The sequence below is a fragment of the Pseudorca crassidens genome, chromosome 6 (genome assembly GCF_039906515.1).
Source record: "Pseudorca crassidens isolate mPseCra1 chromosome 6, mPseCra1.hap1, whole genome shotgun sequence".
In the NCBI taxonomy this organism is placed as follows: domain Eukaryota; kingdom Metazoa; phylum Chordata; class Mammalia; order Artiodactyla; family Delphinidae; genus Pseudorca; species Pseudorca crassidens.
Window position 1 is genome coordinate 85,560,972 of NC_090301.1, and position 25,487 is coordinate 85,586,458.

Genomic DNA, 25,487 nt, shown 5'->3' on the forward strand with positions numbered 1-25,487 from the left:
ATTTCTTCTTTGTGTTCAATTACATAATCAAATAAATCATATCTCCCTTTAGACATGCCCCAGTTTATTGAACATTTTACTTTGATTTTCATAGTGAGCATATAGACAAGATAGGTGGCTATGTAAATTATTTGGGATAAATTTTATAAATAGTACTGAAAATCAATTTCACAATTCTAAGTGTCACTTCTTTTAATGCTTCTGTTTGTAGAATAGGGTACTGAACAATGCAGTGGTTAAAATATATAATTCTGGCCCTCAGAGAGTTTATATTCTAATAAGAAAGAAAGGCTAGTGTATAAATAACTTCAATGGAATACATAGTGTAAGAGAGGTACAAATAAAATCCAGGGAAAAAAAGATTTCATGTTAGGCATTTCTTAAAAGGTGTGATACTTGAGCTGGACTTTAACTGGTAGAAAATTGGCAGGGGGAGATTTGGGGAAAGGATATTTCAGGCTGATCACATAACAGGCAAAAGGTACAGAGTGTATCATTGAAGGGTGTCTTATGGTCCTACATAGGGAGCAGACAGGGAGCAATTGGCTATTGGACTAGAATAATTGGGTTTAACTGTGTAACCATATATAGATCTTACTTGTTAGGCATTGGACAGCCCTTGAAGGTTATAGAACACCTCTTATGTGTCAGATCTGAACAGGTCTTCTGATTTATTTATAACAACCCTTGTTTAATAGATATTACAATGTTTATTTTAAAGAAAAGAAAAACTGAGGACCAGAAGAGTTCAGTGTCTTACCCAAGGTCTCATGACAAATAATTGTCAGAGCTAGGATTCAAACTAAATGTTTTTTTGAACCTGTGTGTTTTCTGTCTTTTAAGTGGAAGAATGAGGCAGGCTAAACTTCAGGAATGTTACCAAAGCAGTTGGTTTCTTGGATGAGGGAGTAATACTGGAGAGGCATGGTGCCCAATTGGGAGTCTATTTTAGTGTTTCAGACAAGTGGTAATACAATAGGAATGAAAAAGAGAGTTTGTATATGAGATTAAGGAGGCAGAATTGTCAAGTCTGGCTAATTAAGAATGCATGCATTTGCAATCATGCACCTCAGATTGGGACTTGAATCCACGTGCTGGGACTGGAACCCCGCCAAAACCCAAGTGAGATCACACACTTGGTTTCAGAACTTAATGAAGCTCAGGTTCTTGATGTCTCAAGAATTCAAGTGAGGGACAAAATGATAGGTAAGAAGTGGATTTATTTAGAGAGAAAAACACTCCACAGACAGAGTGTGGGCCATCTCAGAAGGCAAGAGTGGCCCCAGGTATGGGGTTGTCAGTTTTAAAAAAAAATTTATTTATTTATCTTTAGCCGTGTTGGGTCTTCATGCTGCACGCGGGCTTTCTCTAGTTGCGGCGAGCAGGGGCTATTCTTCGTTGCGGCACACGGGATTCTCATTCTGGTGGCCTCTCTTGTTGTGGAGCACAGGCTCTAGGTGCGTGGGCTTCAGTAGTTGTGGCATGTGGGCTTCAGTAGTTGTGGCATGCAGGCTTCAGTAGTTGTGGCTTGCGAGCTCTAGAGCACAGGCTCAATAGTTGTGGCGCATGGGCTTAGTTGCTCCGCGGCATGTGGGATCTTCCCGGACCAGGGCTTGAACCTGTGTCCCCTGCATTGGCAGGCGGATTCTTAGCCACTGTGCCACCAGGGAAGTCTGGGGTTGTCAGTTTTTATAGGGGTGAGTAATTTCATAGGCTAATGAGTGGGAGGATTATTCCAACTATTTCAGGGTGGGGGGGAAGGGGTGAGGATTTCCAGGAATTGGGCCACTGCCCACTTTTTGATTCTTATGGCTGGCCTTGGAACTCTCATGGCGCCTGTGGGTGTGTCATTTAGCTTGCTGATGTGTTACAATGAACTGTACTGAGGCTCAAGGTCTAGTGGAAGTCGACTTGTCCAATATTTTGGACCCATTTGGTTCTAATCAGTTTATGTCATGTCCTGGGGCTTTGTCATTCTTCAAAGGTTGTGCCCTGCCCCCTTCCCTCCAGTTTCACATTTAGGAGGTACAGGGAAGCCTGGAAAGAAAACAGAGAGCCAGAAGAGTATACTATTATGGAAGTCAAAACAAGAAAGTTTCAAAGATGGGGTAATGAACTACGTTAAATACTATGTAGACTTGAAGGTACATGAGTGAAGTAGACCAGGACCTTGTGGGGCTCCCAGGTACAAGTCCTTTCCCTGTCCCCTGTTTCTTGTTTGTAGAAAATTGGCTTCATTTAGCCTCCATGACCTTCCCTGAGTTCCAAAGGGCAGGTTCAAACAGTTGCTAATCAGGGAAGGGAGGGGATGCAGAGGGAAGGGAGGGGATGCAGAGGCAAGGGAGGAGCATATAAGAAACAGTAGTGCAGACTTGGGGCTGCCTGGTTCCTCCTTCAAGGAATATACATAATATCTTATCTGAAGTTCTTATGCAGAACTAAAGCCCCACCCAGGTGGAGGATGGCAACTTCAGGCTGAGCACAAGGTTCCTGGAGCACTGCCCTGCTACCTCACCACCAACCAAACAGTCTGCAGCGCTCACCCTAAATTTTGCCTATAAAACCTTTTCCTCCAGAACCATCAGGGAGTTCGGGGTTTTTGAGCATGAGGCACCCATTCTCCTTGCTTGGTCCTGCAGTAAACCTTTCTCTGCTCCAAACTCCGACTTCAAGTTTATTTGGCCTCACTGTGCCTTGGCACACAAACTTTGTTCAATTACATGAGGACCAAGTGAAGCTCATTTGGTGTTTGGTGACCACTGGAGGCTCTTGAGGGCAACTTTGGCAGAGTAGTATGATTAGAAGCCAAATAAAGGATTGAAGAGTGAGTTTGAAGATACACAACTATATGTCTTCATTGATGTGGAGACAGTGAAATAGACTCTGGTGAAGAATTTAGTGGACAGAGTTGAAATGGTAAAGGATTAAGGCAAAGGATTTTAATGATTGAGGCAAATGGATTAATTTGTCAAAAGCTACAAAGGCATAGGTGGTTAAGAAAGGGATTGAAGCTTTTAGAGAGGGAGTGATTGGTGGTTCATGGTCTTAATTAAAGGATAGTGGGCATGTTTAACACAGGTATGTGGGCTAAACTTTGAGAGAAAAATGATTTTTTTTCTTTATGAGTTGGCAGGGAAATAAAATATGTGGGATTGACACTGTGCAACTCAGATAGGACTTGAACCCACGTGCCAGGACTGGAACCCAGCCTAAACCCAGATTGGGACTTGAGCCCACGGTCTTCTAATTGAAATCACACACCTGGTCTCAGGACTTAATGAAGCTCAGGTTCTTGATGTCTCATCGCAGAAAGAATTTAGTGAGAGACAAAGTGATAGGTAAGCAGTGGATTTATTTAGAGAGAAGCATACTCCACAGAGAGTGTGGGTCATCTCAGAAGGCAAGAGGTCCCCCAGAATGTGGTGGTTAGTTTTTATGGGCTGGGTCATTTCATAGGGCTAATGAGTGGGAGGACTATTCCAACTATTTCTGGGGAAGGGGCAGGGATTTCTAGGAATTGGGCCACTGCCCACTCTTTGACCTTTTATGGTTGGCCTCAGAACTGTCATGGTGCTGGTCGGGTGTGGGGGGGTTGTCACTTAGCATGGTAGTGTATTACAGTGAGCGCATATGAGGCTCAAGGTCCACTGGAAGTTGAATCTTTCCCTCGCTTGGATCTAGTTGGTTCTAATCAGTTTTTGTCATGTCCTATGGCTGTGTCATTCTTGTAAAGGTTGTGCCCTGCCCCCTTCCCTCCTGTTCCAGGCTGAGTGTCTACTTATAATTTGTAGGAAGAGTTTAGTTACTCATGTTAAATGACTTAGAAAGTTTATTGAAGGAAAAGAGTGGTCATCTACTAAGAGTGAATAGGCAGAAGTGGTGTTGAGAACTTTCAAAAAGAGGAAAAGATTTTGGAACAACTGCTATGGTCAAAGGGTAAAACAGCAAGAATTTCCAAAGCAAGGATTTTTAGCAAGAATCTAAGCGTACATTTTTATTGGGAATTTTTTTCTTGGGAAACAATTACATTTTCTTGTACAGTTTGAACCTTTTGTTATTCATGTTTGTAGCAGGGCATCTGTTCCCTCTGTTCCTTCCTCTTTTGTTCTTTCCTTACCTGTATCCCTCCTTCTAATTCATTCAACAAATATATTTTGAATGTATGTGCTCTACCAGGGGCTTGAGATATTGTTATGTATAAATCAGATGGTCTCTTCCCAAGTCTTAGGGTCTAAAGTAGATTTCACGAACTCAGATTTTTTTTTTTTTAATCTATCTATTTATTTATGTATTTTTGGCTGAGTTGGGTCTTTGTTGCTGAGCGCGGGCTTTCTCTAGTTGCGGTGAGTGGGGGCTGCTCTTCGTTGTGGTGCGCGGGCTTCTCATTGCAGTGGCTTCTCTTGTTGCTGAGCATGGGCTCGAGGCGCAAGGGCTTCAGTAGTTGTGGCTCGTGGGTTGTAGAGCGCAGGCTTAGTAGTTGTGGCACACGGGCTTAGTCGCTCTGCGGCATGTGGGATCTTCCCAGACCAGGGATCGAACCCGTGTCTCCTGCATTGGCAGGCGGATTCTTAACCACTGCTCCACCAGGGAAGCCCTAACTCAGATTCTTAAAGGAGCATTGGAATATCCAGGAATACACCATAGGGCATGGTAGGATCTATAGCCAATTCCAAGGGTATTCTCATTGAGATTAAAACAAAAGAGGTCTGCAGGCCATGGATCATTTCTTTTTTAATGAAAACCTTCTCTGTAGTAGGCATTGTTGCAAATTCTTAACAAACTTTCACTTGTCGCTTCCTATTTTTAGGTTTGTATAGGTTAGTTTACCCAATCAGTCTTGAAAACCTGCTCCAGTAACCAGTGTGCTTTAAAGTTTTGAGTATTTTCAACTGTTTAGTTCACATTATATCAAACCAACCCTTAAAACTTATTAGATTCCTTAGTGTTTTACACAACAGATATGGACTACAAGGGATAAATTCATCTTAACATTTGATTTCAAAAAGCATAAATATTTGTAAACCTTCACCTTGTTTTTCACTGTTCTCTATAGTTTTGTAGGTTTATAGATTGTAATTTCTTTTGTACAGTGTTTTTCCCCCCTCAAAAGAAGGAGGGATAACAGATAAACTTTTGGATTCATTTTCTTTCTTTTCAATCTGAAGTTTAGGTATTTGAAGAATATTATTTCCATCAAAGGATTGGATATAAATTGTTTTGGCAATGAACCCTGTATCCGTTATATATGACATATATTTTAGCAACTCATGTTTTTGCAGGAAGGAGGAGCCCTTCCAGAGCCCAAGAGTGGCTCTTGTCTAATACTCGGAAATGAATTGTCCGAGGAGGCACATGGGCTGACAAAGCAAAAGACTTTATGGGGAAGGGGTGCCTGAGTGAGGAGCAGCAGGAGAACTGCTCTGCCACATGGCTCGCAGTCTCAGGTTTTATGGTAATGGGGTTAGTTTCTGGGTTGTCTCTGGCCAATCATCTTGCTGGGCCCATATTTGGTCTGACTCAGGGTCCTTCTTGGTGGTGTGTGCATTTCTCAGCCAAGATGGATTCCAGTGCAAAGTTTTCTGGGAGGTTGGCAGGACATAAGGACTGGCGTCTCCTCCCTCCTCTTGGCCCCTCCTGAATCCTCCTGGTTACATTTCGGCTGCAGCACCATGTTCCGTGTTGGGACCTCCTGTTGCAAGACAACTCATGCAGGTGGTGATCATCGTGCCTGGCCACGGGGGACGGTTTCAGTCAATGGTTCGTTAACAATCTGATGAACATAAACCACACCCTCAAAAGTTAATGAAGAAGAACAGAAGAATTTTACTTTTCCAGTGGTGTTAGTATTTCCTATACTGTGTGAGCTGCAATAAGATTTTATTGGGAGGTTAGAGCTGTGAGAGACCTAGGTTTAACAGGAGAAAAAGGTTTGGTCTTCATTATACTATCAAAAGGGTCTTAAAAAAAAAAAAGGTCTTGTGCTAGTGAAAACTATGCCTAAAACAAAAGCTTTTTTTGGGGGGGCTCATCTTCATGGATTTTATATTTGATTACCAACCTGATGTATTTTATCATCAAGGAACATGTTATGATCATATTATTTGATCATTTATCTCTACAAATAACTAACTTTGGTTAAATTTTTAATGTGATACTTGCCACTACCATTCTAAAATTCCTTCCTAAAAGCTATGAAGTAAACTGATTTCAAGGTTTCTGTTCTATTTACATTTAGTTGGCTTCATGCACACCTCATCACTGAAATGTTTTGTAGCTGGTAAAATTATATTTATATGAAAAAGGAGAAGTTTTTAACTTATTTCAGCTCATTTGATTAGAAATTGCATTTGAAGCTATATAAAAAAATGAAAAGTCAAGGCAGTCAATAAACAGTACACTGGCCTAAATTGGTAGACAAATCTGCAGAGTACAGAGTGTCTGCATAAGAAGTGCAATGTTTTATCATTCTTTTTTCCCTTTTTACTCAAATCTGTCTTATTTCACTCTGCACTGTTTTACTCTGCATTCTCTATGCTTAAAAATATTTTGTGGAACTACTGTACTCTAGAGATCATTGGTAATTAATGATAACTTTCTACAAGTGTCTTTTGTGGTATCAGCTAAAACACGGGTGCCACGACTGTCTTCTAGAGGGGAGTTTCTTGGCATCCTTGCTTAGAACTGCACCCTGAAAGGATGTGACACCTCACACCAACCTTTAAAGTGAAACTTTATTTCAACAAGGTATACAGTTTTGTTTTTTTGTTTTTTTGTTTTTTTTGTATTTTTGCGGTACGCGGGCCTCTCACTGTTGTGGCCTCTCCCGTTGCGGAGCACAGGCTCCATACGCCCAGGCTCAGCAGCCATGGCTCACGGGCCTAGCCGCTCCGTGGCACGTGGGATCTTCCCGGACCGGGGCACGAACCCGTGTCCCCTGCATCGGCAGGCGGACTCTCAACCACTGCGCCACCAGGGAAGCCCAAGGTATACAGTTTGACTCTAAAAGGAGAATCAAGCAGTCCTGAAGGTTCAGGTTTCCAAAGACCGATCGAAGTCAAAGGAGCTATATGGGCTGACTATGGTTTAGCTACTTTAAAGAGGATAATTGCAGAAAGTTATCATACAAGTTTGAATGGAATGATCACAAAACTCTTTAACTTGCTATGAATACAGCCCCAAATATCTGTTTTGGTGACCCTTACTACTTGACAAACCACTGTAAAACTTAGTGGCTTAAAAACATTTATTTTGCTCAGGAGTCTGTGATTTGGAATGGTCCATTTGGCATAGTTTGTCTTTGCTACACTTTGTGTCAGCTGTGTGGCTCAAAGGGGAGGGCCAGAATCATGTGAAGGTTTGTTCAGGAACATGTCTGCTGGGCGATGCTGGCTGTCAGCTGAGATTACAACTGGGAATCTGGGTTAGAGCACCTATTTGTAGCCTTTGCATGTCACCTGGGCTTCCTTACAGTATGGTGACTAGGTTGGAAGGGTGAGAGGGAGGGAAGAGGGGGACTAGGGAGAGAAAATAGAGCGGGAGAGGAAAATGGGAGGGAGGGAGAAGAGAGCGAGTTAGAGCCAGAGTGAGAGAGAGAGAAAGAACCTATACAGTTGTCCTTGGTATTTCCCCAGGATACCACAATCGGGGGATGATCAATCCTATATTTAAAATGGTGTAGTATTTTCATCCTCCTATATACTTTAAATCATCTCTAGATTACTTATAATTATCAATTATAATTATACAATTATAATTAATACAAGGTAAATGTTATGTAAATGGTTGTAACTACAATGTAAATACCATGTTAATAGTTGCCCTGTGTGTGGCAAATTCAAGTTTTGCTTTTCACAATTTTCTGGAATTTCTTTTTTTTTTCCCCGAATGTTTTTGATCTGTGGTTGGTAGAATCTGAGAATGTGGAAGCTGCGGATACGGAGGGACAACTGTATTGCCTTTTATAGGTTACCTTTAGAAATCACACAGTATTACCTCTCAGGCATTTTGTTCCTTGATACAAAGCTCAACATAAGCTGAAGGGGAAATTGTTCCTGCCTTTGGGTGAGGGAGTGGCAAGTGCCTGAAAGGGCATGTGGGACTGGAAATATTGCTGTGGCTGTTTTTGGAAAATATAGCCTGTCACAGCTCTACCTGGTTACCTGTATTCTCTTATCTCTGGCTGAGTGATTCAGGTGTGTGAGGTCAGTGTTCAGCAGGTAAATGTACAAAGTAGGTGATAAGGATACAGATTGAAATCCTTTTCTATGATTAATAACTATCTCCTTTAATTACATTTTTTTGTAATTGTATCTTTTTCTGGAACGCTGTCCTTGTTTGTCCATAGGAGGCAGGGTTAAAATTGCAACAACAACAACAAAAACCAAACAAACCAGGATTTTATGTTATGACAGCTTTATTGAAAGGTGCTGTGATGTACTGCAGTTGAATGACCAGGGTTTAAGTCCCAGTTCTGCTACTTTCTAGCTGTGTGATGTTGGGACAATTGCTTAGCCTCTCTGAGTTCATACATCTACAAAGTCAAGGTAATGATACTTTCCTTATAGAGCTGGTTTGTAAAATAGAGATATTATAGGTACAGGGACAGCTCAGAGACTGGGAGGTATTGGGGTCTCAGCCATTATCCTTAGGCAGGTTGATGAAAATGTGTGATTTAGAATGTTACATTGATTGTATTCTAAAATGATAGATTAGGAAACCAATTTAAGATATGTAATAGATACTTTGATGCTAGAAGAACCGTAGGTGCCTTTGACTGAAAGGAATTAGAATAGAAGAAAAACTATGAAGAACTTCTTAAAGAATGTCTGTAGTTTGAAAAGTATATTATATCTTCTCAGATATAATCAGCTTTTTACTGGAATGAATGTTTCAAAGATTTATTCTTTTTTTTTTTTTTTTTTTTTTGCGGTACACGGGCCTCTCACCGTTGTGGCCTCTCCGTTGCAGAGCACAGGCTCCGGACGCGCAGGCCCAGCGGCCATGGCTCACGGGCCCAGCCGCTCTGCGGCATGTGGGATCTTCCCGGACCGGGGCACGAACCCGTGTCCCCGGCATCGGCAGGCGGACTCTCAACCACTGCGCCACCAGGGAAGCCCTCAAAGATTTATTAAACTAACACTTAGTTAAGGTACTTTATTAAATGCTCTAATACCTTAGATTGAAATGTTTTATATTTAGTGAAAAGTGCTAATATTTTTTAGTTTTTATTTTTTTAAATGTGAAAATAATACATATATGTTATAGAAAAGAAGCTAAGGAAACAAATCATCCATGATCCTGTTATCCAGAGGCAGACTGTTAATATTGTGTATTTCCTTTCATTTTTTTTTTCCTTGAAATTTTATAGTTTTCCATAGTTAGGATCATTGTATGTGTAACTTTATAATCTTCCTTTTAATTTAATTTTATATCATAATCAATTCCCACAAATCATTAAAATTTCATTTATCATATGCATGTATCATGATTTATTTAGTTTTTTGTAATTTTTTCTATAGTACATATTATGATGAATATATCTGTGTATGAATGTTTTCATAATTTTGATTTTTTCCATAGGATATATTCCTAGAAAGAAAATTATTGCATCAAAGGGAGTGAATATTTTTAAGGCCCTTGATTTATGTTTTTAAATTGCTTTCTGGAAAGTTTTTCCATTTCATATTCCCAGTAAAATCAAAATAGCACTGATTATTCATTTTTTATACAAATTGGTTAATTTGATAGTTAAAAGTTATTATTTATGAAATTTGTATTTATTCTATATTTTTTAGATTGAAAATTTCTTTCTAATATTTATTTTTATTCCTTTCATTTTAATTTGCATGGATTTTCCATTTGTTAGAGATATAACCTTTTCATATTTTCTCTAGGTTTGGTAAAATGTCACCACCTATTATGTTTTATTTGTGTTTCACTAAACAGCTTAAAATTTGTCATTGCATGCAGAAGACATACTAGAGTCAAACTAACCTGAATGTTGCAGCTATTATTATTTCTAAGGGATAGTAGTTCTCATTTTTAGTGTTCTTAATTTACATAGTATGTTAGTTATTTTTTAGATGTGTTGTTTATTTAAAGTGGATTTATATCTATTTATTCTTTTAAATTATGATTCTCAGACTTCAAATAACTTTATATCTTGGTTCTTGTGAAGAGTTTTTTTTTTCATAAGTAGAATTATTCTTCCAACTGGCAAATTTAAAAATTTTGAATGGAATATTTTACTAGATTGTGGGTGACACCAAATTACTCAGATTCTATAAAAGTTAAGGTTCTTTTTTCTTTGAAAAATTTTCAAGTGTTTTAAATTTATAGAAAAGTACAAAAAGGTATAAAGAGTAACACAGTGTAACTCTCTCAGCTGTGTCAAAACTGAACCTTTTTGCCATGTTTACTTCAATTTTTGTTTGAGAAGTAGAACTTTGTAGACAGAGCTGAGGCTTTCTGGGGTGCCGATCACTAGTTCCGTTCTCTTTTCCCTGGCCTCAGAGTTAGCAAGGATTCTCAGTTTGGTGTTTACATTGCCATGCTTGTTTTCATACTTTAATATATGCGTACCCATAACAAAAACCTTATATAAATGCCGTCTATCCTTGTTCTTTTGTAGCTTGATCTTTTTTGCCCAATATTATGTTTTTAGACTTAACTGGGTTGATAGATGTTGCTGTGGTTCAGTGACTCTCAGAATGTGGTACCTGATCAGCAGCTTCAGCATCACTTGGGAATTTGTTGGAAATAAAAATTCTCAGGCTAGGACTGGATACATTTGTGCAGTCCAGTGCAAAATGAAAATGTTAGAACCCTTGTTCAAACTATTAATAATTTGGAGATGGTAATGTCAAAGCATTACACCAAGAGTGGGGCCCTTGTAAGCATGTTTGTGCATCCATGAGGCTAGCTCTGTTTCAGGCCTCATTCCAGACCTACTGAACAGAAATTCTGAGAGTAGGGCCTGGCAGTCTGTGTTCTAATAAGGCTTCCAGGTGATTCTTATGAATATTTGAGTTTGAGATCATTTGTATTCTCCTGGGCCGACATAACAAAATACCATAGACTGGGTGGTAGAAACAACTGAAATTCATTTTCTCACAGTTCTGGAGGCTGGGAATTCAAGATCAAGGTGTTGGCAGATTTGCTTTCTTTTGAGGTCTCCTTGGCTTGCAGGTGACCACCTTCTTGCTGGCCACCTTATATGCTCTGTCCTCACATGGTGGGTGGGTGTATATCTCTGGTGTTTCTTTGTGTACAAATTCCCTCTTCTTATAAGGACACTGGTCATATTGGATTAGGGCCCACCTTATTAGACTCATTTTAATTTAATCACCTCTTTAAAGGCCCTATCTCCAAATATAGTCACATTCTGAGGCCCTGGAGGTTAGGGCTTCAAGATATGAATTTTGGGGAGGTACAATTCAGCCCATAATACCCTGCTATAGTTCAGTGAATTTTAGAGCTATATTATATTCAGTTTTATGATTATAACACCATTTATCTTTTTTGCTGTTGATGGACATTTAGATTATTTTCCATTTTTTCCCCACTATGTCAGTTCCACTATATCAGTTTCTTTTTCTTTATAATTGCTTTTTCAGTTTTTATTTATTTTTGATATGGTATCTTGGTAGACTTTAAGTGTCCTGATGTCAGTTGAATTGAAACAAACGAAACCAAAATCATGTCCTGGCTTTTGTTTAATAGAAGGCTGGACTCTATAAGCTGTTAATTTTGCTAGCATGTAATTTTAAATAGTGGTGTTTTTGCTTTTTGAGACTGGATTTTCCTTGTAGTCCAGAACATGTGGTTTTGGACCATATTTTGAGTTAACTACACAAGCTACTATTTCCATATATGGGTGGGTCTGTCATAATGATACTAAATAAATAAGTTCCTTTCTCCGTTTGTAAATAAAAGAGAACAGTGACTCCATCATTGTGTATGTTCTGTCTTGAGTTTTCTTGACCTTTGCAGCTCATTATTATCATCTGGGAAAACACTGAATTCCTATTGCTGTCAACTTTTTATGCTGCTACAGTTTATTTGGGAAACAAAGTTATTTTACTAAAAGTTAGGCCTATTTTTAATCAAAAGATAAAGTTTTGTACCGGGCTAGGGCAACATTTTCTCTTGGTGCTGAGCTTCCGCATGTTGGTTATATAATTTATAATCTTATTCCCTTTATTTAAAATTTATTTCATTTATTAAAATTTTATTCCCTTTCCTCTTCCCCCACACCCCACCCTATAACTTCTAACAAATACATATTACATGTGTCATTGATAGTTTTAGAAATTTACTGGATTCATTGAGGGCCCATTGATATCTGGATTTAGACCGTGTGGTCGCCTCCCTAGCTTCTACCCTGCCAACCCTTTGGCTCTTTTCCAGCTTGTTAATTATATCTCCATTTAAAGCCTTGCTGTATCAAAGAGAGATAAACATCGTCTTCCTAACTGTCATTAGTTACTCTTTGGTGGCTGAACGTGGTGGACAAAAAGAAGCTTTAGGATGATACCAGATGAAACTTGTGTGGTCTGGGGCATTATCACCTGGGAGCTTGTTAGATCTGCAAATTCTCAGGCCCCACCTCAGACCTGCTGAATCAGATGCCTTCCCGGTGATTTCCTTCCTTTCATACAGTTCTCTTAGGACAGTGTAGTCTGTATAATTTCTAACAGTGTGCTAGGGTTGATGGAGCAAGTCTTATTGCTTGTCTATAGCTTTTTTTTCCTTGTGGTAGGGAGAAGTGAGAGATGGGCTAGGCTGAAAGAGTGTGAAGTAAGGGGATTCTGATCCTTTCACTGGCAAACATATGTTGACCTTCAGGGATGGACTCTTCATTATCATTTCTTCCTTCATGTCTTTTCCCTTCATGTCAGCACTAAACTGCTAAATTTGTGTAACCTCTTGGTCTGCATTTGGTGTCCCTAATTTCAAAGTAAAACCACTGGTTTATTGAATGTTTATGGGTATAAGGCCCATGTCTGGCTCTTTAGAAGAGAAAAGGAAATACACGTTGTGGTCCCCACACATGTATTTGGGCTTTATAAGACTTGGGTTCAGATTCTGGCTCTAAACTTGACTTGCGGTGTAATCTTTGGCAGAGTTCTTAATTTAACTCTCTGCATCTCATTTTCTTCTGTTGTGAAATGAAGGTAACACCTACTGTGCATTTCTTACTAGGATGTTCAGGGGATTAAATGAAGTAGTGTATGTGAAGCAGTTAAAGCATAATAGGCACTCAGTAAATGGTAGCTGGATGCTATTATCATTATAATCATCATCATCTAGTCATTTCTGTATTTGAACATCACACTTGACTCTACAGGGCATACTATATTAATGGTCTAGGTGACGCTTTTCAGGAATTGCTTTCCTGGCTGGGCGATGGTTCCGTCACTGTGGATAATTTAATTAGCCCTTGCCTGCTGAGCACTGTGGCTGTGGCAGTCAGTAAGAGAAATGTGGTATAGAAAGAGCCGGGGCCTTGGCGTCAGACAGACCTTGATCTGTCATTACTCCAGCAGTCAGTAGTAGCTGTGCACCTTGGGTGAGTTGCTTAGCTTTTCTTCCTCCACTTTCTCATAAGTAAGAAAAGGATTGTAACAACTACCTTGAAGCATTATTATGAATGGGGTTGGGTGGGTGTTATTATTGTGTGGATTAAATGAGGATATATGGAAAGCATATAGTAAGTGTTCACATAGTAAGTTTGCAACAAATATTGCCTTGTTCCTTTCCCACCCTCCACTTGACCCATTGCAGAATTTTAGTGTCTGACTTATCCCTAATATATGTTGAGATTTCTTCCACTTTTTACACTTAGGAGACCAAGAGGCTAGCCTGAGAGGCTAAGTGACTTGCTTGCTTGATACTATTGGAACAGGAATAAGTTAACTAAATCAAGGTTATCTAAGAGTTCTTGATTCCTGGGCTGAAATATAGATTTTTGGGGGGTGTTTATAAAAATCATATTTTTAAAAATTGAGATAAAATATATATAACATAAAATTTACCATTTTCACCATTTTAAGTGTATAGATCAGTGGCACTAAGTACATTCGCATTGTTATGCAACCATAGGCCTATATTTTAAAGCCTAGTTTTGGTACTGTATTTGAATATTTATTTCATGCGTTCCGTTTGGTTGGTCCATATATTGGAAAGGACTCTCTTAGTGGCAGATAACAGAATCATTATAGCTGGTTTAAGCAGAAGGGGGTTTATTAAGTTGTAATAGTTTATAGGATCTTTGAGGAGTAGAGGAGCAGAGAGAATGGACTGTAGGCTGAGCTTATGGGAACAGCTCCTGGAACCACACTTCTCATCTGGCTTGCTAAGGGAGCCACAGCCATCTCTGGTCTCAGAGCCATGCTCCCCTGTTCAGGTTTGGAAGCTGGTGACTGAGGAGGCTTGGCTTTTGCTGCTGGCCCCAGAAGAATCATTGTCTTGCCTGCCATCATTGCTGGATGGGCTGATCTGACTGTCCTTGGTAGCTAACTTTCCTTGTTTCTTTCTCCTTTTGTTCTCCTAGGAGTGTTCCTCCTTGGGAAACCTAGGGCACATGCAGATCTCAAGTTGCAAGGGAGTCTAGCAAAAGTACCCTTTAGTGTGTCAGTGTATGTGGAATCTGTATTTAATTTTTAAAATATAAGAACCCCTGTTATAGATAGCAGGGATTCTTAACTTGCGGTTCATGGGAACCCTCTGAAATTATGTACAATATTATGTATGCAATTGGGCCTTTTCCGGAGAAGATCTGTAGTTTTTATTAGAACTCCAGATGCTCTTGGGCCCTGGTAGAATGTTAATAACTAGCCAAAGGCAATGGGTCAGAGAAGATTGTTGGATTGGAGGGGCCAAGATGGATTCCTCTAGTATTAAGCTTATCTGTGATCATAGGGCTGTTAGGACTGAGCAGTGGGCAGACTTAGGGGTGGTAGTAACAGTGCTCTTTCATAGAGGAGGGCAGACCACGGGAGCTGTACATGGGAACTGGCCTAAGGTAGTGATAGACTAGGGTCATAATTCCATTTAGAATGTCTGACCTGTATGTGGATACTGGGAGTCCAGAAACTGGACAAAGTCAAAGTCTGGGTTTGGGTCTGATGGAGCAGGTCAGATCTGAAGTCTAAGTAGGCAGGCCAACGTCATTGATGAGCAAGAAGGCTTAGGCTGAAATGACACACTCGTATGCAAGCAAAGCCTAAAGGAATGGGTCAACAGTTGCTTTTAAGCTCCCCATGATTGTGAGTTTTCCTGAAGAGACTGGGTCATCATCTACCTGATTAGAATGCTACATGAAGCCTTCTTGCATTTAGTGGAAGGAAGCATGGATGATCCACAGATTCCTGCCCACTCTAGAATTCTATGATTTCAAATGCAGTAATTCGTCTTTCAACAAATAGGGTGCCCTCCAGTTGCTTATGTCAATGCTAGAAGTTCATCCCTGTAGGCTAAGCTATTGTGTTCTAGAGTTGGTATGTTTTCTAGGCTTGATCACTCCCTAGAAGATCAGTCCTTTTGACCACTTCTCCAGTCCTTCTCAGCTTAGGCCCTTTTCCCTCCTCTGTGTGGTGGTGTTGATTGGGACTTTTGAGCCCTGAGATAATGGTCATATGGTCCTATGAAAGATTTGTACTTGAACTACCACCCCTGCTTCCTGTTTCCTATTTGTCATCACAGCTCAAAGGAGACTAGAATTCATCATATACCCCTTTGTTCTTAGGCTGACTTATTAAAAGGAGTCTTGTCCCCAGAGGATTTACTAATTGAGGTCATGTTGAAACATCTTAGGGAGGGTCCCCTAGAGAAGTTTTCTGGAAAAAATTGAGAAATGCATTTATCTTGATCTAACTGAGCATTTCCTATAATAGCAGGATTAAAAAAAAACCTTTTTGTTAAATAATTTCAGCATTCATGTTTTATGAGAAAACTTTACATATGGTGAAATTAACCATACATGTGATGAAAGTGTTTTAGTTTCCTGAAATAGAGAGGCACATGAACACCAGATCATTTATCAGTTTAGTAGGTTTGTAAAATTTCTAATTGTTGCTTCAGTGTTCCATTGTTTTCCCTTCCTTTTTGGATCTTTTTATAATTATTACTAATAATTATAAAATTATAAAATTATAAAATTACTAATATATTACAGGCAGATGGAAATCCGAAGAAAGCTGGGGTAGCAATACTTATATCAGACTACTTAGAGTTTAAAACAAAGTCTATTAAAAAAATAAAGCAGAGAAAGACATATAATGATAAAGGGGTCAATCCAAAAGAGGATATAACAGTCATAAACATATATGCACCTAATATAGGAGCACCTAAATTTATAAAGTAAATATTAACAGAGAAATTGACAGTAATACAATAATAGTAAGGGACTTTAATACCCCACTTACATCAATGGATAGATCATCCAAACAAAATCAATAAGGAGACAGTACCCTTAAATGACACATTAGGCCAAATGGATTTAATAGATATGCATACAACTTTCCATCCAAAACCAGCAGAATTTGCATTCTTTTCAGGTGCACATGGAACATACCCTACTATAGTCTATAAAAATATCAAATCACTATGTTGTAAACCTGAAACTAACATAAAAATATATATATATGATTATTACTAGTAATTCTGACAGTCATTATTTTCTACCAGTTAGATATTTGATTTGATCATTTTAACAATATAAAAAGGATAATGCTATGGTTACAGTTTCTCGACGGCATACTGTTTTCAGATCTCGGAACCTTCTATATGTCTGTATAGCTAGCATGGGCATTTTAAAGTTTACAGAATCAAGTAGTGGAATTGTAGTTTTAATGCAGGTTTCTGTACTCCAAAATATATATATCTATGTACACACACACACACACACACACACACACACACACACACACACACACACAGATGTAATATAGATTTCTACTTGCCTCAGTCTTAAAATTTGCAACAGTTTTGGTGGTATGGTTTGCCTTGTGAAGAACCAAGAGGCCTGCTATTATGTCAGTAAAACTGTCTCATAGGTATGATTGAAACAGTTTTATTAGCAACATATGGGGCATGAAGGAGCCACAGAGGGGAGTTTGGAGTGTGAGGGTGCTGGTCTGTCTTTTTTGGCATGTAATTATATCAGTCCTCATGCATGGTGTTATTTGTTGCTGCCTAGGGAATACAGAAAAATAACTTCTAATGTGGTAAAACAACAACAAAAAAAATCAGAATAAATTATAATTGTTGAGTTTATAGGGAATTATTTGGGTGAAAGATACATTTTTTCCAACCTAAATTTTGTTTCGTCTTTTACATTTTATTTAATCAGTCTTTTAAATTAAAACCCAACTTATTTTTTTTAATGCTTCAGTGAATATGAGGATGAATATATCTTTTTTTGCTATTTTTTATTTGTTAATTAATTAATTAATTTATTGTCTGCATTGGGTCTTCCTTGCTGCGCATGGGCTTTCTCTAGTTGCGGTGAGCAGGGACTACTCTTCGTTGTGGTGCGCGGGCTTCTCATTGCGGTGGCTTCTCTTGTTGTGGAGCATGGGCTCTAGAGTTCAGGCTCAGTAGTTGTGGCGCACAGGCTCAGTTGCTCCATCGCATGTGATATCTTCCCAGACCAGGGCTCGAACCCGTGTCCCCTGCATTGGCAGGTGGATTCTTTTTAAAAATTTATTTTATTTTTACTTTTGGTGTGTTGGGTCTTCGTTGCTGGGCACGGGCTTTCTCTAGTTGTGGTGAGCGGGGGCTACTCTTCTTTGTAGTACGCGGACTCCTCATTGTGGTGGCTTCTCGTTGCGGAGCACGGGCTCTAGCTGCACGGGCTTCAGTAGTTGTGGTGCACGGGCTCAGAAGTTGTGGTTTGCAGGCTCTAGAGCGCATGCTCAGTAGTTGTGGCGCATGGGCTTAGTTGCTCCATGGCACGTGGAATCTTCCTGGACCGGGGCTCGAACTCATGTCTCCTGCATTGACAGGCGGATTCTTAACCACTGCGCCACCAGGGAAGCCTGGCAGGCAGATTCTTAACCACTGTGCCACCAGGGAAGTCCAAAACCCAATTTTTCAATAATTTAAATTTTTGGATCATCTTTACATAATAGACACCTAGCTGAATTTCATAAATGGGGAAGAAATTTGTTTCTTTTTCCCTATTCTGACAATGTATGGTTTTGTTTAGTTTCACTAAATATTTATTAATTTTCTTTAGAGATATTTGTAGCTTTTAAATGATTAAGAGTATGCTGATTACTAGATGCTATACAGAAGGCAATATCAGACACAGCCTGTGGGCTTGTGGAGTTTAATTCTATAAAAGCAATCATATATAGATGATGTTTAAATAGTCAATGATAGGAATGATAGACACACATGTCAGCAAAGTGGTTACCTCTGGGAAAGAGGGAGGGAAGTGGGATCAGGGAGGGGAACAGAGAAGTTTCAATTTTTTTTTTTTTTTTAGCCAAGATTTATAGGTTGTCAGAGATTTTGAAATCAGAGATTCAAGTTGGGGCAAAGGTAGTGGAATAATTGGTTTTGTCTTCCTTTCTTCCAGTTATTTCCTGGCTTGTTCTGTACAGTTTCTTAAAGGTAGGCAGGTAAATTGGAAGAGATTAAGGGAAAAGCTAGGGGTAAGGGGGTTAGAGGGTTGTAGATTCTGGAAAAAGCCCTGCAGAAAAAGGTATTGAAATGTTTTTCAAACTTCATCCCAGTTCTGCTCACCTCCTCCAGACTTAGGTTAAATGTAGGCATTTATATTATTGTCTACTCTGAAATACTTATATTTTTTACAGGTGATTTCTCAGTCTTAATGTTGGAAAGTTACTCAGGCAAAATTTCTTTACTCTAGGATTACATTTGGTCCTAAAACTGGTTTCAGAGAGCCTCCGCCTCTGAAATGGATTAATTCTTAAACTGATTACTCTCAAAATGGCTAATCCGTTTCCTCCTGTTTGCTGGAAAAATAATATCGAAAGCCAAGCTGTTCAATATTTAGATTGCAGTGATTAAGAAAGTAGCATGGATTATATGTTTATTTCTAGAGTGTGAGCAAATAGGGTCACACTTCAAGTGCTTTTCAAATGCTCGTGACTACTGACTGTCCTGTTTTATGACAGGATGATTTTATCTAAGAGCTATTTTCATGGAGTTTATTTGCAGAATGGAAGACCTCTGCTTGAAAATGTAAGGAAAATCTTTACACTCATTCTCCCTTTGAAAATCAGGTTGAAAGGTTTGTCTATCCTATGAAAAAAATAAGTACAGTTGAATAGTTTTGTTCTACCTGGAGAACAATACTTAATAGGAATTAGAGTTGTACATTTACTGGGGGTGATTTCAGACATATAAGAAGAAAAAATATTGAGTACTTGCGATATTTTTCTTTTAGAGAATGTGAACTCTGCTAAATGAAATATAAATTAATCGTAATAATCTTAAATTTATCATTTATTTAAGCCTCTCTTTCCTACCAGATCTTTAAAAGAGTAGCTGAGAAATATATTTTATCTGATTTGAATTTAATTGCTATTATTTTTTCCTGGGTAAACTGCCTTATGAACAATGTAGAAGACCTAACTGGCTGAATAATCAAGATTTCACTTTATTGACATTTACTACTAAATATGTTTATTAAAGTTCAAAGAATAATTGAAATAACGAAGTATTATAATATTAAAATTTGTTAAGCATAAAGATAATATATGGATTAATTAAAATAATCCATCTGTACTATAAAATAATGATTAATGGATTGTTGCCTTATATTTGTGAAGCTCTGTGTGTATATGTGTATAGTTATAATTCTCCACAAACGTAATTATTTATATTTCTTACATATGCTGTTTCATTTTATCATCACAACGGTTTTGGAAGTAGGTGGAGTAGGTGAGATTTCTCTTTACTAAATGAGGAAAACTGAGTAGTTTAGTAATTAAATTGTTTTTTCATGGGTAGGGCTGCACTAAAATTAGGGCGCCTGACTTCTGGTTTAGTGCTCTTTCCCACTGGACGTTAGTCAGAATCAGGGAAATTTGGATTTTTCTGGCCCACTGATTCTTTGCTTTGGTCATTTTGTTTTGGTATGTTTCATTAGAATTTTTCCATCCAAGCAAAAAAGCCAATTCTACAAAATCAGTTTTTTGTAATTAGTACTTTTGACTGTAGATTTGGGAGTGAGAAAGATAAAACTTGACCCAAATGACATTTTTTGATTGTATCTCTATTAATCTGGTGCAACATTTTATTATTTAAAAAGAAATTAAGAATTAACTTGATATCATCTGTACTTTTGATATTACAGCAAAGTCTTGGTGATTGAGATGCAAGCAGACCTGTCTTCCTCCTTCCCTTCTTTTTTTTAAAAAAAAGTTTAAATTTAAAAAATTAAGATATAATTGACATATATTAGTTTCAGGTTACAACATAATGATTTGATATATGTGTATATTGCAAAATTATCAGCACAATATGTTTAGTTAGCATCCATCACCACACAGTTACACATTCTTTTTTCTTGTGATGTGAACTTTTAAGATATACTCTCTTAGCAACTTTCAGATATTCAATACAGTATTATTAACTGTAGTTGCCATGATGTTCATTACTTTCCCATTACATTGGTTTAATAACTGGAAGTTCGTACCTCTTGACCACCTTCACCTTTCACCCATTTCTCCTACGCTCTACTCCCCCACCCCATAACGACCAATCTGTTCTCTGTATCCATGAATTTTTTGTTTTGTTTTGTTTGTTTTGTTTTGAAATTCCACATATAAGTGAGATCATGTGGTATTTGTCTTTGTCTGAGTTATTTCACTGAGCATAATGTCCTCAAGTTTCTTTTATATTGTCACAAGTGGCAAGATTTCCTTCTTTTTTAATGGTGGAATAATATTCCATTGTGTGTGTATATATATATATATATATATATACCACATTTCCTTTATTTATTCATCCATTGATGGACACTTAGGTGGTTTCCATGTCTTGGCTATTGTAAATAATGCTGTGATGAACATGGGGGTTTAGATACCTTTTTGAGTTAGTGTTTTTGTTTCTTTGGATAAATATTTAAAAGTGGAATTGCTGGATCATGTGGTAGTTCTGTTTTTAATGTTTTGATGATTACTGATGTTGAGCACTTTTCATGTGCCTGTTGGCCATCTGTATGTCTTCTTTGGAAAATGTCTATTTGGATCTTCTGCCCATTTTTAAGTTTTTTAATTAGATTTGTTGTTATTGAGTTGTATGAGTTATATATTTTTGGATATTAACCCCTTATCAGATATAGGATTTGCAAATATTTTCTGTAGGTTGTCTTTTCATTATTTTGATGGCTTCCTTTGCTGTGCAGAAACTGTTTAGTTTGATATAGTCCCATCTATTTATTTTTGCTTTTGTTGCCTTTGCTTTCAGTGTCAAATACAACAAATCATTATCAAGACCAATGTCAACGAGCTTTTTTCCTGTGTTTTCTTCTAGGAGTTTTACAGTTTCAGGTCCTATGTTTAAGTCTTTAATCTATTTTGAGTTAATTTTTGTGTTTGGTGTAAGATAGAAGTCCAGTTTCATTCTTTGCTTGTGGCTGTCCAGTTTTCCCAACACTATTTATTGAAGAGACTGTCCTTTCCCCATTGTATATTCTTGGCTTCTTTGTTGTAAATCAATTGACCATGTATGTGTAGGTTTATTTCTGGGCTGTCTATTTGGTTCCATTGATTTCTGTGTCTGTTTTTATGCCAATATCATACCATTGTGGTTACTATGGCTTTGTAATATAGTTTGAACTCATGAAGCATGGTGCCTCCAGCCTTGTTCTTTTTTTCTTAAGATTGCTTTGGCTATTCATGGTCTTTTGTGGCTCCATGCAAATTTTAAGATTGTTTGTTTTATTCTTCTCTTCCCTTTTGAAGACCTGCCTCAAGCTTGATGTTGGGAGCCTCATGATTCCTGAAAGAATTTTGCTTATTTTCTCCCATTATGTTTCTTTATAATGATTATTATTTTTAACTGATGTTTTTGAATGTGTTATACTTTTAAATGGAATTAAACGCAAGTGAGTACTTATGTAAAGCAAATATCTGTTAGTGTATATTATGAACGAAACCACAAAAAGACATTTGTATGTCTTACTTAGATACACATAGGATTAAGAAATGGAAATTTGGGGCATTAGAAAGGAATATTTACTTGTCACATAAAACATAGTAATGTTATTAACTATCCTTTTTAGTAATATGTAATTTATTCACACAAAGGATACTGTGACTTGCCTGTAGTAGTTAATATAACTTAGTTATCAAAATGCCTTGTTTAGGGTATGTGAATTAATTGTAATCGAAAGTTTAAATCACTATTAGGGCTAAGTCTTTTTTTTCTTTTTTTGTCCTTCAGTTGCAGCAAAATCTAACTTCCATGTGTTTTGCTACTTTTATATGTCTTTTGGGAGATTTTGAAAAACCAGTGTCTTCTTTCTCCTGTGGAAGTGTTAAAAATCCTAAGAAACTTTCTTCAGATAAAGTTTGTCCCCTTTCAGTTATTAAATGTGCTTTCCTCTTATCTGTGAATTTCACCTTCAGTTTACTGGCAACTGCTTTTTCGTGTTAGGATCTTTGAATTATGATTAACTCCTTGCAATCTGGCGCTGGTCCCACCTCTGTACTGGAACTGCACTCTTGAAGGTCACTGGTGACCACATTCTAGCCATCTGTAGAATTTTTCCCTCAGTTCTCAATCTCCTTGACATTATAATGCCATATGACCTCGGCTTTTCAGTTACATGAGCACTCTATTTTGGATTTCTGCTTTGAACTCTCTGCTGCCCACGCTTCTTCCTGTAATACCTGTCTTTTCTTTGTGGGGTGGGTTTTGACCTTGTCCTTTGCTAGGTATTTACTTATTGCATTTTGAATCTTATCACTTTAGTGCTTCTTGCTTTGCATTGTGTCATAGATAAATCATCATTTCTCATAACTCTCACTGTGATGGCTATTGCTGGCAATTCTCAGAGCTTCATTTCACATCATTGCCCATCACCCAAACTCTAGTCCTGCACTCCCATCTGCTTTTAGGTAGATGTCCTTTTGCCTCAGAGCAGATCTTTCTCTAGTCATCTCCTTCAGCCTCTCTTCTCTGAATTTCTGAGTTTCTTTTACAGTCACAGTCTCTTAATACCTTGCCATTTTAAATTTGGTGTCGCTTATCTCCCAATGTCTCTTATGTTCTTCAGTCTTTCTTGAAAATATTTCGTAAATTTATCCTGTGCACTTCATTCCCTCATCTTCCCCAAAGTACTTCATAGAGTGTGTAACACTTCCAGTGTATTTTTTTAAAATTTAAAATAGCCAACATAATACATTTATGAAATAGGAAAGGTAGAGTTTATTATTCCAATTTGCAGGTCAGGACATTCATAGTGAGAGAAGTGACTTGTCTGAGATATCATCACTGGTTAAGGTGAGAGCTATTACTAAAGCCAAGCTAATGTGATTTTAAGTCTATATCTGTGCCCAAATCAAGTGACTATTGTAACTTCCTATTAATGATCTTTCAGCTTCCACTTCTCTCCTTTAATTCACTTTACTTGCAATGCTACATTAATGTCTATAAAACCAATCAAGGTAGCAGCTATTAGAGATTGATACAGTGTCTCAATCACTGTGCTAGATAATATTGTTTAATCCTCAGAACTGCTGTGCAAGGTAGATATTGTTATCCATATTTTATAGATAAATAAATTGAGGCTTACAGGAGTTAAAGAAGCTGCTAGTCATTTTGTGTGATGGGATCAGGGTGGGGTGGAGATTGAAACTGACTCCCAAGCTCTGGTTCTATTTACAACCACATTATGCCCTTTATCAAATTCTTGATGTTACTCTTCTTCCTAAGAACTTACTGTGTATTCCTTTTGCCTTCTTAACCCCATTTGTACCCCTTTATCAACCCTTCCAGACCCTCAATAATTTGTTGGTAAGTTTCTTTTCTATTTATTTTCACCAGTAACCCTCCTCAGTGAATCCTCTGCCCTTTTTTTTTTTTTTTTTTTTGATTTGCGGGCCTCTCACTGTTGTGGCCTCTCCTGTTGTGGAGCACAGGCTCCGGACGCACAGGCTCAGGGGCCATGGCTCACGGGCCCAGCCACTCCGCAGCATGTGGGATCTTCCCAGACCGGGGCACGAACCCGTGTCCCCTGCATCGGCAGGCGGACTCTCAACCACTGCGCCACCAGGGAAGCCCCGAATCCTCTGCTCTTGTTCTCATCTCACACAGACCTTATCTAGGCTCACTTTATCACTTTAAATCATGCTGTTTACTCCCTGTGTAGAATAATTTCACCTCCACCTCTTTACTTATCCATAGCCAACTCTTTACCTTTTCCTCATTCTAACATTTAGTAAGCACTTAAAGCATGCATGGTGCTATGATAGCAGTTGCTAATATAGATGAATGGCTCTTGTTGGGGAGATGAGCAGGGAATGGGAGGAGCCACACTGGATTCCCCACTCTGATTTGAGAGCCCTAGCAGAGAGAGGTGTGCATGGGTTGCTATGGCAGCACTCAAGAGGATGTGATTAATTTTACGTGAGTTGTTGGGGAAGACAGAACTGAAGAACTGACCTTTGGGCTATAGCCTTAAAGGAGGAGGGGGAGTTCTCCAGGTGGAGAAGGGAAGGGAGGTGGGCTTTGTGGAAAGAGGACATATTGTATGAATAGAGGGATAAAACCACAAGTGTGTATGCCATATGTTGGTGTGTGAATATTAAAAGTTGCAGGGCTATGCAAGTGGTGTGTTGTCACCAGTGGGCCTCAAGTGACTGGCCTTCCCTTCATGGAGTCATTGGTCTGGTGTTTGACCTTATACTTTCAGACACCTGGTATGCTGCGCCCACTGAGAGTGGACCTCTCTCAGGAGCAGGGCCACGTTAGCTATACTCTTAGAAACTGATATACAGATATCTATATCTATATGTTTGTGTCTTTGTCAATTGATTAATTTCCAATGAGAGATACAACTGTCAAGCAGATTGGATTGCTTGATTTGGCAGATCAGTTCATTGTCTCCCTGTAGGCAGGCTTCTTGGGAAGCCAAGTTGTTAATATGGATGTCAATTGATGATTGAGAAATACAGCTGTCAAGTTGACCCAGCATTTCTGACGAGCACGCTCTCTCTCTTCTGGCAAGATACATGGGAACCATGTTGCCACAGACCACCTGGTGAGCATGGCAAGAGAACCTGGAGGGATATTTGTTTGAAGAAGTATCTCTCAGCTGAGTTAGCTTAAGGCTATCTTACCAACTCTAGGAAGAGTATTGCCAAGGAAACCAGATTATTCTAGTCAACTCAGCCAAGACTTCCTCTCCTGTGGCTTAGTTTGATCTTGTGAACATTTGCCTAGATGGCTTTTCTGATTTCTTTGCTGACCAGTCCTCCCCTTTCCTCTTTTTTTTTTTGCCG

At 38.5% G+C, this 25,487-nt stretch overlaps 1 protein-coding gene across 18 annotated transcripts in view; it reads left to right on the forward strand.

Moving 5' to 3' along the window:
- The window catches only part of GTDC1 (glycosyltransferase like domain containing 1), a 493,504-nt gene that overhangs the window by 80,337 nt on the left and 387,680 nt on the right, over nucleotides 1-25,487 (forward strand). Inside the window, exon 1 of one of the 18 annotated variants that reach the window (XM_067742034.1) lies at nucleotides 19,175-19,215. The exons of the other annotated variants lie outside the window; for them this stretch is intronic. The gene's annotated coding sequence lies outside the window, so the exon portion shown is untranslated. Of the gene's footprint in view, nucleotides 1-19,174; nucleotides 19,216-25,487 lie in introns of those variants that run through there. 18 annotated transcript variants of the gene reach the window in all.